The sequence below is a fragment of the Cannabis sativa genome, chromosome 9 (assembly GCF_029168945.1).
Source record: "Cannabis sativa cultivar Pink pepper isolate KNU-18-1 chromosome 9, ASM2916894v1, whole genome shotgun sequence".
In the NCBI taxonomy this organism is placed as follows: domain Eukaryota; kingdom Viridiplantae; phylum Streptophyta; class Magnoliopsida; order Rosales; family Cannabaceae; genus Cannabis; species Cannabis sativa.
Window position 1 is genome coordinate 52,805,405 of NC_083609.1, and position 15,216 is coordinate 52,820,620.

Genomic DNA, 15,216 nt, shown 5'->3' on the forward strand with positions numbered 1-15,216 from the left:
TATCAGAAAATCAATTATTTATTTATTTCCTTAAATAGAAAATCATTTTCTTAATTAGAAAATAATTTCCATAATAAAAATATTCTAATATTCTCCCACTTGGTCAGCATTTAAACTAAAATATTCAAACCCAACGTTCCTCATTATATAATAAACATACGAATCATAGCGACATGTCCTCATTATGAATCGAGTATTATCTTCCATGTATTACAATACATTTATTATATAACAATGTACTTTATGTGGCAATGTACTTAAGTGAATAAACCCTAAACCTTATGTTTATTCAGGTCCTCTGAAATTTTTCTCAAATGTAAAATTAAGATGCGCATAAATATGAGAAAAATCAAAATAAGAGTTTCATTAATAATAACTTTATTTGTACAAATTACATAAGGGAACCAAGTCCCATGTTCTCTACATGATCCTTGAATTTATGAGGTGGCAAGCCTTTTGTCATAGGATCGGCAATCATCAATTCAGTGCTAATGTGTTGAATGACCACTTTATTTTCCTTAACACGTTCTCTAATAGCTAAGTACTTAATGTCGATGTGCTTGCTTCGACTTCCACTTTTGTTGTTCTTAGCCATGAAAACAGCAATTTGAATTGTCACGAGAACATCTTTAGCGGCCTTGCAATGGAATCAACCACTCTAAGGCCTGAAATGAAACTCTTTAGCCATACACCATGTGATGTAGCCTCAAAACAAGAAACGAACTCAGCCTCCATAGTAGAAGTAGCAGTCAAAGTTTGTTTGTTACTCCTCCAGGACACAGCTCCACGGCAAACATAAACACGTAACCGGATGTAGATTTACGTGAATCATCGCAACCCGGCGAAATGCGAGTACGAGTAGCCAACTACTTCTAGATTGTCGGTTCGTTTGAACATCGGTTTGTAATCCTTAGTACCACGAAGATACCTCATAACTTTCTTTGCGGCTTTCCGGTGGTCTATCCCGGGTTACTGCGAAATCTTCCTAACATTCCGACGAATAAGCAATGTCGGGTCTTGTGCACACACGAGCATACATTAGGCTTCCAACGGCGAAGCATAAGGAATGTTCTTCATTTGTTCTCTTTCAAAATCATTCTTTGGGCATTGGCTCAAATTTAATTTATCACCCTTCATAATTGGAGCAACGCTCGGTGAACAATCTTTCATATGAAATCTTTCTAAAACTCTGTTGATGTAGGCTTCTTGAGATAAACCTAAGATACCTCGGTATCTATCTCTATGAATCTTAATGCCTATGACATAGGATGCTTCACCCATGTCTTTCATCTCAAAGTTCTTTGAAAGAAATTGTTTCACTTCACGTAGCAACCCTTTATCATTGGATGCAAGAAGAATATCGTCCACATATAAAACAAGAAAACAGATCTTACTCCCACTTTCCTTCAGGTATATGCATTGATCCATGACATTCTCTTCAAATCCAAAGGAAGAGATGACATCATGAAATTTTAAATACCATTGGCGGGATGCTTGTTTTAATCCATAGATGGACTTCTTGAGCTTGCATACCAAATCCTGACCTTCACTAGAGGTGAATCCTTCTGGTTGTTTCATGTATACCTCCTCCTCTAGATCACCATTCGGAAAAGCGGTTTTACATCCATCTCGCTCCGGCTCTAAATCAAAATGAGCAACTAATGCCAAGATGACTCTGAGGGAATCTTTCTTTGATACAGGAGAAAAAGTCTCCGTATAGTCAATTCCTTCCTCTTGAGTGAATCCTTTAGCAACAAGTCTCGCTTTGTACCTCTCAGTGTTGCCTAATGAGTCTTTCTTAGTTTTATAGACCCATTTACAGCCAATGGCTCTCGCCCCATTAGGCAACTTTACAAGTTCCCAGACTTTGTTGCACCTCATAGAATTCATTTCATCATCCATAGCATTGTACCACAATTTTGATTCTCTACTGTTCATAGCTTGTAAAAACGTTTCTGGATCATTTCCAATTCCAATATCAGATTCTAATAAATACACAACATAGTCTTTATAAATCCTTGGTTTGATAGGTCTAGTAGATCTTCTTAAGACTTCACCAACGAGGCTCTTTGTGGAGCGACGAGCGAGGTTCGACGGGTTGTTCGGCGGTTGCGAGCAACTCTTGAACATTTTGATCTACTGGATTATCATTACCAACTTGTGGATCTTCAGTGATTGGTAATGGTTGTTCAACATTCGTTTGAACTATAGGAGTGTTAACCATTATCAATCTTGCTTTTGAAGTGGAAGGTTCTGAAGGATCTTTCTCAGGACCTAAGTCCTTTGATTGATCACTCCCATCGATCAAGGCATTCTCGAAATTTTGCATTCCTTGATTCCACAATTCTTGTTCTATGAGATGGACAATAAAACTTGTAACCTTTAGACTTTTCGGCGTACCCTATAAAGAATCCGCTTATGGTCCTTGGGTCCAATTTCTTCTCTTGTGGATTATATATTCGACTTCGGATGGACATCCCCAAATGCGTACATGATTCAAACTTGGTTTCCAACCTTTCCATAATTCAAAAGGAGTTTTTGAGGCTTGCCTTTGTTGGAACTCGGTTTAATATGTACACGGATGTCTTTAATGCTTCAGTCCACAAGGATTTAGGAAGATTAGAGTTGCTACTAAGCATACTCCGCACCATGTCCATTAATGTTCGGTTTCTTCTTTACGCAACACCATTTTGCTCGGGTGTACCGGCAAGGTGTAATGGGCAACAATCCCATTTTCTTCAAGAAACTTCGCAAATGCACCGGTGCTTGTCCATCTTGTGTATCTACCATAATACTCACCTCCTCTATACGATCTCACTATCTTAATTTGCTTGTTGCATTGTTTCTCTACTTGACTTTAAATATCTTAAAGACATCTAATGCTTCACTTTTATTATGAAGTAAGTAGATATACATGTAGCGTGAGTAATCATCTATGAATGAGATGAAGTATTTCGACCATGTGACTCCATATACGGACTACATATATCGGTATGTATGATTTCTAATATTTCGAGAACTCCTATGGACACCGGTTTTGACGGACTTGGAGGTTTGCTTTCCCTTAATGCAATCCACACAAGTATCAAAGTCGATAAAATCTAAGGTATTGAGTACCCCATCTTTTACCAATCTTTTAATTCTATCAATGGAGATATGTCCCAATCTCCGGTGCCACAATGTACAGGAATCCTCTTTCATAACACATCTCTTAGTGCCAGCGTGAACATGCATAACATTATTAGTGGTATTATTTTGTAAATTAAGGCAGTAAAGACCATCAGACAAAATACCATTTCCAACACATTGATTTATAATATAAATTGAAATATTTGTACGAAAATGTAAAGGAAAAACCAAAGGGTATAAGTCTTGAAATCGAAATCAAGTTTCTAGAGAAACTTGGTACATAAAAGGTCTTTTCTAACTTTAAAATAAAACCATTACTTAAAACTAAATTGCATGTTCCAATAGCTTCCACATGTGAGCCCATCTTGTTTCCGGATAAGATGCTTTGCTCACTTGCCCTTTGGCTTCCTTAGATTTTGAATATCCTGCAAGGAATTTGTTATGTGAATTGTTGAGCCGGAATCAATCCACCATGTGTTAAGATTAACATTAGCCATATTAGATTCATAACATACTAAGGAAATTGGATTACCGTTGTCATCCATCCATGTCTTGAACCATTTGCACTCCCTTTTAGCATGTCCCTTTTGTTTACAAAAGAAACATTTGATGGAATCTTTCTTTATGGCAGCCTTGGGAGCCATGGGCTTTTTCCCTTTGTTCTTCTTGAATGGCTTGCGTTTCTTAGGTTGAGTGGTCAGGTGAACACTTTCTCCTTGCTCTGTAGGAGCTGGCTTCCTCTTGAACACACATGGTCATCAATTCATTGATAGTCCATTTTTCTTTATGTGGGTTGTAGGAAATTTTGAAAGGCCCATCTTGTGGAGGAAGATTGTGAAGGATGTAATGAACCGGGAAGGTATCGGGAATGATAACGTCGAGTTTCTTCAAATGAGCGGTGATGTCCCTCATTTTAGAAATGTGTTCTCGAACTCCTTTAACCGGTGAGTTTTGTGGACGAGAACTCTTGGATGAGGTTGATGAACAAGGATTTATCTGAAGTGTCAAACTGCTCATCCATAACTTTGATAAAGTCTTTCACCTTCTCAGGTGGCTCCACCGATCCACGCATTCCCATAGGAATTCTGGACATAATGAACATGATGCAAAGACGATTAGATTGCTCCCACTTTTCACGTAGTGCAATCTCGACGACGGTGCTAGTATCGGTGATAGCGGTGGTTCATCTTTCCTTATTGCATAATCTATGTCAGTGCAAGCTAGGTGGAGAAGAACTCGTTCCTTCCAGATTTTGAAGTTGTCACTCCTAAGCTCAGGGATTTCACTAGTGATTTCAGCATATTTAGAGGTGGATGAAATAGCTGCAAGAGTAGGATTACAAAAATTTAGATGTTAAAAGAATTGAGGCTTTAATGAATTCATGTTTTACCAATGTAGAAACATGATGAAGATGAAAATTTTATTAAATCTAAAATTGCCTGTGGGCTAAATTTTAAATCTAATAAAATTAGATGAACTTTATGATAGATTTAATGAAGTATTTAATTTAGAAATAATGGAGGAATGAAATCTATCTTTAATTAAAATTTGTGATAACACTATTAATTCAAATCCTCATAACTCCCTGTGGGGTAAATTAAGAGAATTTAACTTAATATATTATCCTAATTAATTATAAAAATATAATAAAATCCCTGTGGGGTAAAATTATTATATCCAAATAATTAATTACAAGTTTTGTCCATTAAGGTGAATTTTAATTAATATATAATTTTATATAATTAAAGATGCTGTGGCTACTCCCTAATTATAAAAAAATTATATTTTCACTTTAGACATTAGGTATTGGGCTCTACCTAAAAGTAATTTCGTTATTAACATAATAGACAATCACTGAGATTAGTGCTCCTAGTGTGGTCGTCCGAAGATCATTAAAAACCGTTCTAGATATGAGCATTTGTCCCAGGTTCATGTTTTCTTATGTCAAACCACAAAATTACTTACGTTTTATTCATATTTTATTCATTTTATAAAGTTTTATGAATATTTTATGAATAATTTTATGAAGTTTTATGAAACTTAATTGCTAAATAAAATATTCAACCTATCTTAATGTTTGAATATTTCTAAATATATCTAGCACTATAAAAGGAATTTATGAATAGCATTTAAATCATACAAATCTAAATTAATTGCATTAAACATAAATTTGTCAATTAAATACAAAATGATACAATTAATGTATGATCATTAATTAAATGCAAATTCCTTAATATGAAATTAATGGCAGATTTTTCAAAATTAATTTAGACAATAAATTGCAGAAATTTGGTAATATATAATTAAATGCACAAATTAGCACAATTTTTACATGCCTAAATAAATCATGTAATAAATTACCAAATTTAAACAAATTTCCATTTTCAATTTATACTATATATATGTATTAAACAAAAATGGAAAATTAACTAAATGCAATTTATTGACTAAATTAACACTGAAATGGGAAAATAATTAATATTCCAAATAAATAAAAATTTATAAAAAAATTCGGAATTTTTCCCCATTTTTTTTTTTTTTTTTGAAAAATCCATACTGCCAAACGACATGTCGTTTTTGCAAAGAGCAAAACGACACGTCGTTTTTCCAAAATTTGAAGGGCTGAAAATGAAGAAGAAAACGACACGTCGTTTTCCCTAACAGAAAAACGACACGTCGTTTTTTCAATGCAGGGCTGATTCATAAGAGTATAAACGACATGTCGTTTTCCACAATGTGAAAAACGACATGTCGTTTTTCAACAACGACAGCTGCAATGTGCCATTCAAACGACACGTCGTTTTACGCCAAACGACACGTCGTTTTCTCCAAACGACATGTCGTTTTGCGTCGTCTTCTTCAGCGAACCGGGTCGATTTTGACCCGTTTTTCTGCACGCGGGTCCGTCGAACCCGACCCAAACCCGATCGGAAATTGCGTTTCCGACGACCAAATTGCGTGTTTTCAAATCTAAAATGTTCTAAATCAAATAATAAAGAGATCCACATAGATTTTATGCACGAAAACACGAAAAAATATATACTTTAATATCACGAAACTAATCGGGTCCGAAAAAGTTTTAACTGAAAATTTTTTCCATCTTTAAGTTTTTCAATGAATTTTCAATGCTTAGATCGATCTATAATACTATACGAATATAGTAATGTATATAGAATTCGAAATAAACACCAAAAATGAAAAAAGGAAAAAACAAAACCATGGACCGATCGTGATTATATATACGCATGTATATATATATATATGCATGTATATATCACATAATAAAAAAATGAATATTATGATTATTATTATGTGACAAAACATATATATAATATACAATATATATATAAACATATATACATATAAAATATATATATATACACGTACGAATGTATGAGTATATAATATATATGTATATATGAACAATAAAATATATATATATATATATGTATATACTGATTAAAAAGTATATATAATATAAATGGTATGAATATAAATATATATATATACAGAACCGAAAACAAATATGTATATATATGAACAGTATATGTATGTATATATATATATATATGAAACTCAAATAAAATCAAGGCAGAGATAAATCCGCTCTGATACCAACTGTTAGACTATATATATAGTGTATGTAATATAGCATATATAAAGATATGAAATGCGGAAAATAAACTGTAATCATATCTATAATATATGCAATGAAAGGATCGATGTACCTCCAGCCATTGATCTTTGAGCTTCAATCCCTGCGATAGCTTCGGTATTGGAGTTCGGGCTTCCTCGCTCTCTCAACTCTCTTTAGATGGATTTTGCTGAATGGATTCAGAATGAGTGAGGAGCTCGGGGACCGAGACCCTATATTTATAGGTGAGATACTCCATCAGTATCTGTGCCACATTAATTGTCGAATATTTTGACAATTAATTCAGAAATCAAATCGAGCGATGAATATAGAAATCGTATTATATAGAATATTACATAATTGATTTTGTCCAGATTTAATGAATATAAAATATTCATTTATCAGAAAATCAATTATTTATTTATTTCCTTAAATAGAAAATCATTTTCTTAATTAGAAAATAATTTCCATAATAAAAATATTCTAATATTTTCTATAAAATCATCTCAAGAGACTATAATAAAGTACATGCCATTGAGGCGGCGCCCTCAATCCATGAATATAATAAAGTACGTCTTGGGATATTTTATTATTCAAATTAATTAAGCCACATTCATTCATTCAATATATATTATATACTAATATATTATAGTGTATTTTCTTAGAGTAATTATTAGACTAAAAAATGTAGTACTATATATATATAATATTATAACGTTGTGGTTTTGCCATTTTTTTTTTTATTTCACCTGTTATTAAATTGCAAGGATTAAGACAAAGTGGTGTTACTTAGGGGTGATAACATCAAATTTAATTAAACCGAATAATTCCAAATAACATTTATAACAAAATGAATATATTTTTTTTTTAAAAAAAAACTTACATTCGACAATAGGTAGGGATCCACTTCTCGGTTCATTGGGTGGTTGGGGAACTATGTTGGTGGTGCTCAGGTGGTTGGGGAAGTTCGATAGTGGCGCGAGGTGTTTGGGCTACTAGGGTGGCAGTCCAAGACTCGGGATGAAATTTGGGAGGGTGCAATTTCAATTCAAAAAAGAGAAAGAGACCAAAAGAGGGAAAGATGAAAGTGAAATATTGGAGAGTTTTAAAATAAGGAGGACATTTTGGGAAACATAAAAAAGTTGACCTATATTTAAGAAATATGGATACACATAAATTTAGGGTTAATTACCCCTTAATATATGTATATATTCTCAAATTTTCCTTTCCAATTCAAATTTAGACACTTAGGTGGTGTTTGCTTGCCAGGAATGAAAATATAGGAATGAGAATGAGAATTGGAATAGGAATGGAATGGAATGAAATAAAATTTAAAATGCATAAAAAAAATAGATTAAAAAAATTATTAAATTTTTTCAAATCTTGCATTGGAATGACCTTTTCTTCCATTTCAAAATGGAATAGTCATTCCACCAAAATGATGGAAAGGCCATTCCATCGGAATGGTATTCCAATAGTTTTAAATGCAACCAAATAAAGAAATGGAATGAAAATTATTTTCTTTCTATTCCATTCTATTTCATTACCTCCAACCAAACACCACCAAAAGAAATCAAGACAGTACAAATTCAATTATTTACTTATTTTAATTTCACTTCCAAAATTTAAAAAAGTACCTACTAGTCTACGGTTCTCCAAATCAAAGCTTTTTCTTTTTTAATCAACTTTTCTGATTTTTTGTAGATAAGTGACATATTTTTTTTTTGACAAAGTGATTAGAATCACTCATGAATTACGATGCCTACGTCCGCCACCGGCGCTGGAACCTCCTCGAACCAGGATAACTTATCGTCTAACCGCAGAGCATGTTTTGCCAAGCCATTAATAAAAATAAGAACTAAAAAACAAAAAACTGCAAATTTATTAGCGTAATTAGGAAACATAGAAAGCTCTCACACACACAAGCTTAAATACGAATCTATTTTTTGAGGCAACAGAAAATCGACATGAACACGACTACGTACAAAAAAAAAATACAAATTTAAGCACGATACAATACGATGCTACAAATCGGAACGACACAATACGAAAAAATATATCTTTAAGTATGATACAGTACGAGAAGTAGGAAAGACGGGCTATATGTAAACACGAATAGACTAGTCCAAAAATACGACACGCAATAAAATAAAAAACACGAGACGACATATTAAAAACTTAATAATAATAATAATAATAATAATAATAATAATAATAATAATATATGAATTTATCATTATAAAAAATTTAAAGTAATAATAAAATTTAAATAATACTTAATATTATAATTTTATAATTTAAATTATTAAAAGATAAAAAATAAAAGTATATATTAATTTATTTATAGGGCGTGATATAAAAATATATTTATAAGTAAATATTTAAAAATATATATATACTTTAGTCATTATAAAAAATAGAAATATGAAAAAGTAAAGTACGAATTTAAGTCAGAATATAAAAATAGGCTGATCTGTTTAAGAAATACTGGTCGGCACAAATAAAACACGACACAAAATATTAGGCCTGCGGATCTTGTTGGGCCTACCATTTAAAAATAGGGGAATTACCTATAAACTATTTTTTTAACTTTTTTTTTTCAAATTTACGGTTTGGGTTTCTAAAGTGGTTGCAGCGCTAGTTGCACTAGGGGTTTCTATACGATTTTTTGTTGTAATTTAGGTTGCAGCGCTAGTTGCAATACGGATCTTTATGTAGAATTTCGTAAAAATGTAAAAAAAAATATATATATTTTGAAATGTAAAAAAAAACCCATAAAAATATTAACACAACACGGCACGACTCATATTTTTACGTGACACAGTACTCCATAACTTATTTTTTAAGAAGAAAAAAAACACAAAAAATTATAATTAAACCCAACACAACACACGTCACCAGACTCACCACCAACTTACATCACTACTTGACATATAGAATAGAATAGAATAGAATATTGAAGCATTTGTACATGACCGTTGGTGGTCCCATTTTTTTTAATAGAAACGTAAGATATCATCCATTAAGAATTAGATTATCCAAATGATTATGTGCTGAATTGTCTTGACTAATCCATTGAAGATTAGAGATGGGCTTGACTATACATATAAAAATATATAACTACTAGTTAAGACCACCTGTTTTCGTACATGGAGGCTATATATATATTTTTATATATATATATATAGGGACCGGATTTTGTCCCGTTACTGTACGGACACGGATTGCAATCCGTAATGTACTGTAACCGTCGGATGGGCAGTTACTTTGATCCAAAGGTTGGGGTTCATGTAGGGGTTGATGTAGGGGTATGTAGGGTTAAATAAATGGATACCGGCTACTTTTTTGAAATTTAAATTTATTAAAAAATGGAAAAGTGAACTGTTACATCCATCAATCAAGTCCTATCAACCTATCAACCGTCGTCCCTCTCCACTCACTATACCATTTCATTGTTATTTTTATTTTGTTGTTTATTTTGCAAAGTTCTTTCATTTCCATTTTCGTCTCTGCTAGGGCAAAAGCAAAGTTCTTTCATTTCCATTTTCTTTTTCATTTTCCATTTTGTTTTTCCATTTTCCATTTTCATTTGAGTTGGTGAAACCCATACTGTACATTTTGTTCACTGTGGTGTACATTACTCGAAGTCTGCCATTGTTGGAGTTGTTACAGGGAGTGTCAACGGTGGGTTTTACACTTTGTCCGTTCTACTTTACATACTTTTCACAGAAAAAAAAATACATTTTTCAAGCGAACGTGGTGTTTTTGCATTTTCGTGTACTTAATATCTTCCATTTTGTCTCAGGTGTGGAGGGTGAGGTGTTGCAAGGATTGTGCATTTCTGTGTGGAGGTATTACTTTCTCTATCTCTCTCTATCTCTTTCTCTCTGGTTTTGTGTTGAATGGAGTTTGTATTTCTTTCTCTCTGTCTCCCCCCGTGCATGTGCTTGGTTGTATGTGTGGAATGTACTCTAAATTGTTTTGAGTTTTTCGTTTTAGTTTTTTATGAATATATGATTCGGTATTTCTATTTAAAGTGGAATGCACTGTAATTTAGGGGTTTTGATTTAGGTATTTTGATTTCGGTATTTGTGAAATGTGTTAGTTGACTTGTTTGGATTTTGAATATTTGGGGATTGGATAAATGGAGATTTTTTGAGCAATATGACAAAACTCATTTCAATTTAAAAATCTGAAACAAAAATAGTTGTATTGTTATTATTATTATGGCCTTATGTATAGGTATTAGAGAAAAAGATGTTATCTTTTTTCAGTTATGTGTACGGTGAAGACTAAAGATATAAATGTATCATATGTTTTTGAGCAACACCCGAAAAATATAATTCACAAGTTCTATAATATTAGGTTGGATATTGTTTTAGTGATCTTATCATTATGTAACTGATTTTGCTTTCTTTCTTGTTTTTGGGATAAAATATGAAAACATCAAGTATTTGTAAGTATGGTACCAATTTTAGAGGCACTAAACTTATTGGTACTGAGCATAATGTCATACAATTTAAATATCCTAATAGAAATAGGAGATATTATCAAACCAAACAAGTTGTGTATTGAATTAAAAACTTAACACAGATAAATTAGGAGTACTATTAAAAATTCGGATAAGAATAATTTAAAAAAATATATGTTTTAAATTTTGTAAAGATATTTGTACTATAGAAAATAAAATTTTCGTACATTTTTGAGACCTTATGAAATTAAAACCCTTTCGAAATTTTTTCACTTATGCAGATAGAATTCATCTTATAAAATAGTATCAAAAGAAAGCTATTTTGTAAAGTAATATAGAAGTGGACAAGGTTTAGAAGTCCCATTTTGCAACCCCATCAAAGCTTAATGTTCATACTTGAGGAAGTGTAATAAGACATTAGTAAGTACTCTAGTTAGCAAGTAAAACATTAGTTGCATTCTCCTTTGAAGAATTATGGAGTTTTTGACTATGTTAGGTATAGGGAAAAAATGTGGAAGGGATAGAAAATAAGTTTAAAAAATTGTGGTAGATCCTTATTATTTATTCTTCTCAGTGTATATTTTCATGTTCCTTCTGCATCTACACTGAGATGCCTACAATAAAATCTTAATATAATTGTTTCTATATTTTATATTACATATGTTGGCATCATTGTATGTTAAAAGTGAATACTGTATAACTGACTTTGTTGGGATGGTATTGTAATAGTAAATTATCTTAGGAAAATATGATAACTTGGAAGCAAAGGGAGACTATTTTGCAACAAGATGAGTGATTTTTATTGTTATTATTACTTGTTTATTTTATTAATTGTTTGTGAACTGCTGTACTTTGCGGTTTTTTTGTTCCAATCAGTAACTGGAGTTGTTGGTTTGGTACAACCCACTCGATTTTGGGAAATTGACATTGCTTTTAATTGAATTTTAATCTTATTTGAATTTTCCTTTTGGGAAATTAGAATTATAACAAAACTAACAATTTACAGAATCCATTATTTAGGCATATTGGTACATTGTACTTAACAGTTTCCATGTAATACATATTATGAAATTATGTTATATGGGAAGAGATGCTTACCTGTTATTGTACACATATAGAAAATTAAGTGTCGGGATGTCATGAATACACTGAAATGTTAGACAATTGCATGAATTATTCAAAGTCTTTGTCTTCCAATATTTTAGTGTTTTGAATGTTTGTTAATTTAAGTTATTTTGTCTTGTGTAATAGGTTTATAAAATGGTATTTAAACGGAAGAGGGGGGCTGCTGCAGACAAAAAGGATGCGGCGAGAGATAAAGAAGAAGGATCCGAAGGAAGCTTGGTAGAAGTACTAGTGAGTTATTTGTGGCGGTTATTTTAGTGGTAATATTTTTTGGTTTTGAAAATAATATTTATAATTCCATTCCTTTATTTAATTGATGCAGACCAAGCCAATTTCTATGCTTATCTTGATGCACACAAAGAGAAACCTAAAGCGAGATGTGAGTGACTTTGATCGTGTTATACACATTTAATATTTTTTATCTTTGATTTAGCGTACTTTTGTTAATAATCGAGTCTTAATATTGCAGGTGCTTCGTAGTTTTAAGGAGCAATTCAAGCTTCTTAGCGATGAAGAGATTGAGAATTGGGCTGCATACGAAGTCGAGGCTTCCCCCTCCAAGGTTGGTGGTAGAGGGAAAGGGAAGAAGGTGAAGGAGACATTATCTGCTGAGCCAGGGATTGACAACAACGAAGGTGTGGGGGACGTTCAAGTTTCTGGTCGTTGCTCATTCGAGCGTTTGGGGAGAATAGTCCCACTGCTCAACGAGGGTCAAAAAGAAATGGTGAGAAATGCGGTTTCTCAACATTTTTAAGGGAGGATGCCCCGTACATAGACGCTAAGATAGTTAGTTGGTCGATCGATCATGTGGATCCAACCACTTCTCGAGTGGAGATATTTGGAAGAATAATCCAACTATCCGCCAAGCCGTTTGAGGATGTCATGGGAATCGGGATGGCGGAGAACCCGTGGCAACCGAAAGTGAGCGTGACCTCGGTTGAGTTTGACGTCCTCTTCAAGGCCAAGGACTATAGGTATTCCACGACTTTGCCGGAGAATGAGCTCGGGGAAACCGGCGACGGTGACTACCGTTTCTCATTAAGTTTCTCCTTGTACGTATTGGAACCGTGTTCTGCCGAAGAATGGTACCGAGGTCGGCACTAGCTACATGCATTCTTTAGTTGACATAAGGTCAATTAAGAAGAAGAATTGGGCGGCTATGGGATATCGATATCTAATGAGCTCTCTACACCGGTACAAGACGAAGAACACCAAAAATGTCTCCGGTTGCACGATATTTTTACAGGTAATTTTTTGAATTATTGTGATGGTAGTAATTTTATTCTCTCGTGTACTGGTGTGGTAATATATGTATGCACTTTTGTTTGGTGGCAGCTTGTATATTTGACGCACGTAGATCGGAATTTGCTACTCACGTGGACCGAACCGTGGCTCCAATTGACTTTTGGACCACAAAACAACCGCAAGTCAGTGTACAAGTGGATTCGAGACCAGGGTGGTCACACAAGTGGAAAGGTACATTTAGTACTTCAATTTTCTAATGCGTTAGAATTTTATTTGAGAGATATGCTAACTAGTTTTTTTGGTGTACTAAGCAGGTGAAGTTGACTAACACGTATGTGTTCTTGCCAAGTTTTGAATCCGTTTGCGGTTGGGCAACCCACAAATGACGCAATATACAAAGGCTGTGTGTGAGTTGAAAGATGAGGTCTTCGGCTTGATTTGAAGGTGAGCGGCGCAAAAGAGTACATTGCGAAGGTACTCTCCACTTACCTTGGGAAGGGGACTATGAAAGAAGTGTTGGAGATACCTGAGACGAGCAAAGTTCAGTGCTCGCTTTCGTTCAACGGGGAGACCGAGAAGAAGGATGACGTCGGTGTCGAGGAAAAGGATGGTGAAGGGACGAAGGATGACGTGGTTGTCGAGGAAAAGGATGGTGAAGGGACGAAGGATCAATTGGAAGAGGATGTCGATGATGTAGAGAGTGTCCCTTCACTTAATCTATCAGAAGAGAAGGTCGTTGTTCCAACTAAGGTGGTTGTTTCTGATGATTCGTTTGAGGTTATGAACTTTTGGGGAGAAGATCTCCCCGCTATTGTAAAAGAGGAAGTTGAGCAGGCAGTGAAGGATGATTTTGATGATGCTGCGTTCGAAAGATTCAAAGAATGCGGAGGGAAGGTGATTGGTCCGTTCACTGTGAAGAAGGGTTACTCAAATCAACAGTACGAGTTGTTCCGTTACATTTTCTCTAGCGCCAATGATCCGAGGTAATCTCATGTGTCATGATTACTGTGTACGTAGTTGATATTAGTACATTCGTTTCGTTGTTGATTATTTGTTTGGTATTTCAGTGAAGTGTTAGCCCATTTTGGGAAGGTTGAGGTCGAGCGGATGTATTTCAAATGCATGAAACCGGAGACCGATATATCACACAGTGTACGTAGAAGTTGGCATTTGGGTGCTTTGAAATTTGTAGTTCATTATTTTAGTTAATGCCATTTACAAATTGTATGAATGACAACATAACGGATATTGTTTGTGTAAATGTCAGCTCATTGATTGCTTTGCTCAAATCATGAATTTTCGAGAGAAGAAGCGCAACGGCATTGGAACTAAGAGAACTTGGTTTATGCCCACCAGAATTTCGGTATGAAATTTGATATTTAAAAGTGGACATGAATCTTTTGTATTTGTCTTGTAAACTCGTTAAATCTATGTTTTTATTTAAAATGTAATCTATTATGTGTGCTTATTGTGCGAGCAAGTTACTTGGAAGATCGATGATCGTGGAGAGGATGGCGACGCGGCAAGAGTGGTCCACTCTTTATTACGATGCAGATTTGAGTTTATGTCACACTGTAATTTGCATTTTCTTGAAACTTTTGTGTTGAATCAA

At 33.7% G+C, this 15,216-nt stretch overlaps 1 long non-coding RNA gene across 1 annotated transcript; it reads left to right on the forward strand.

Annotated features, from left to right (window-relative positions):
- The first annotated feature begins 14,489 nt into the window (after positions 1-14,489).
- Positions 14,490-14,961, forward strand: LOC133030787 (uncharacterized). Its single transcript, XR_009684336.1, has 3 exons — positions 14,490-14,587; positions 14,672-14,756; positions 14,872-14,961. It is a non-coding gene; the product is annotated as an uncharacterized LOC133030787 (long non-coding RNA).
- The last annotated feature ends 255 nt before the right edge of the window (positions 14,962-15,216 follow it).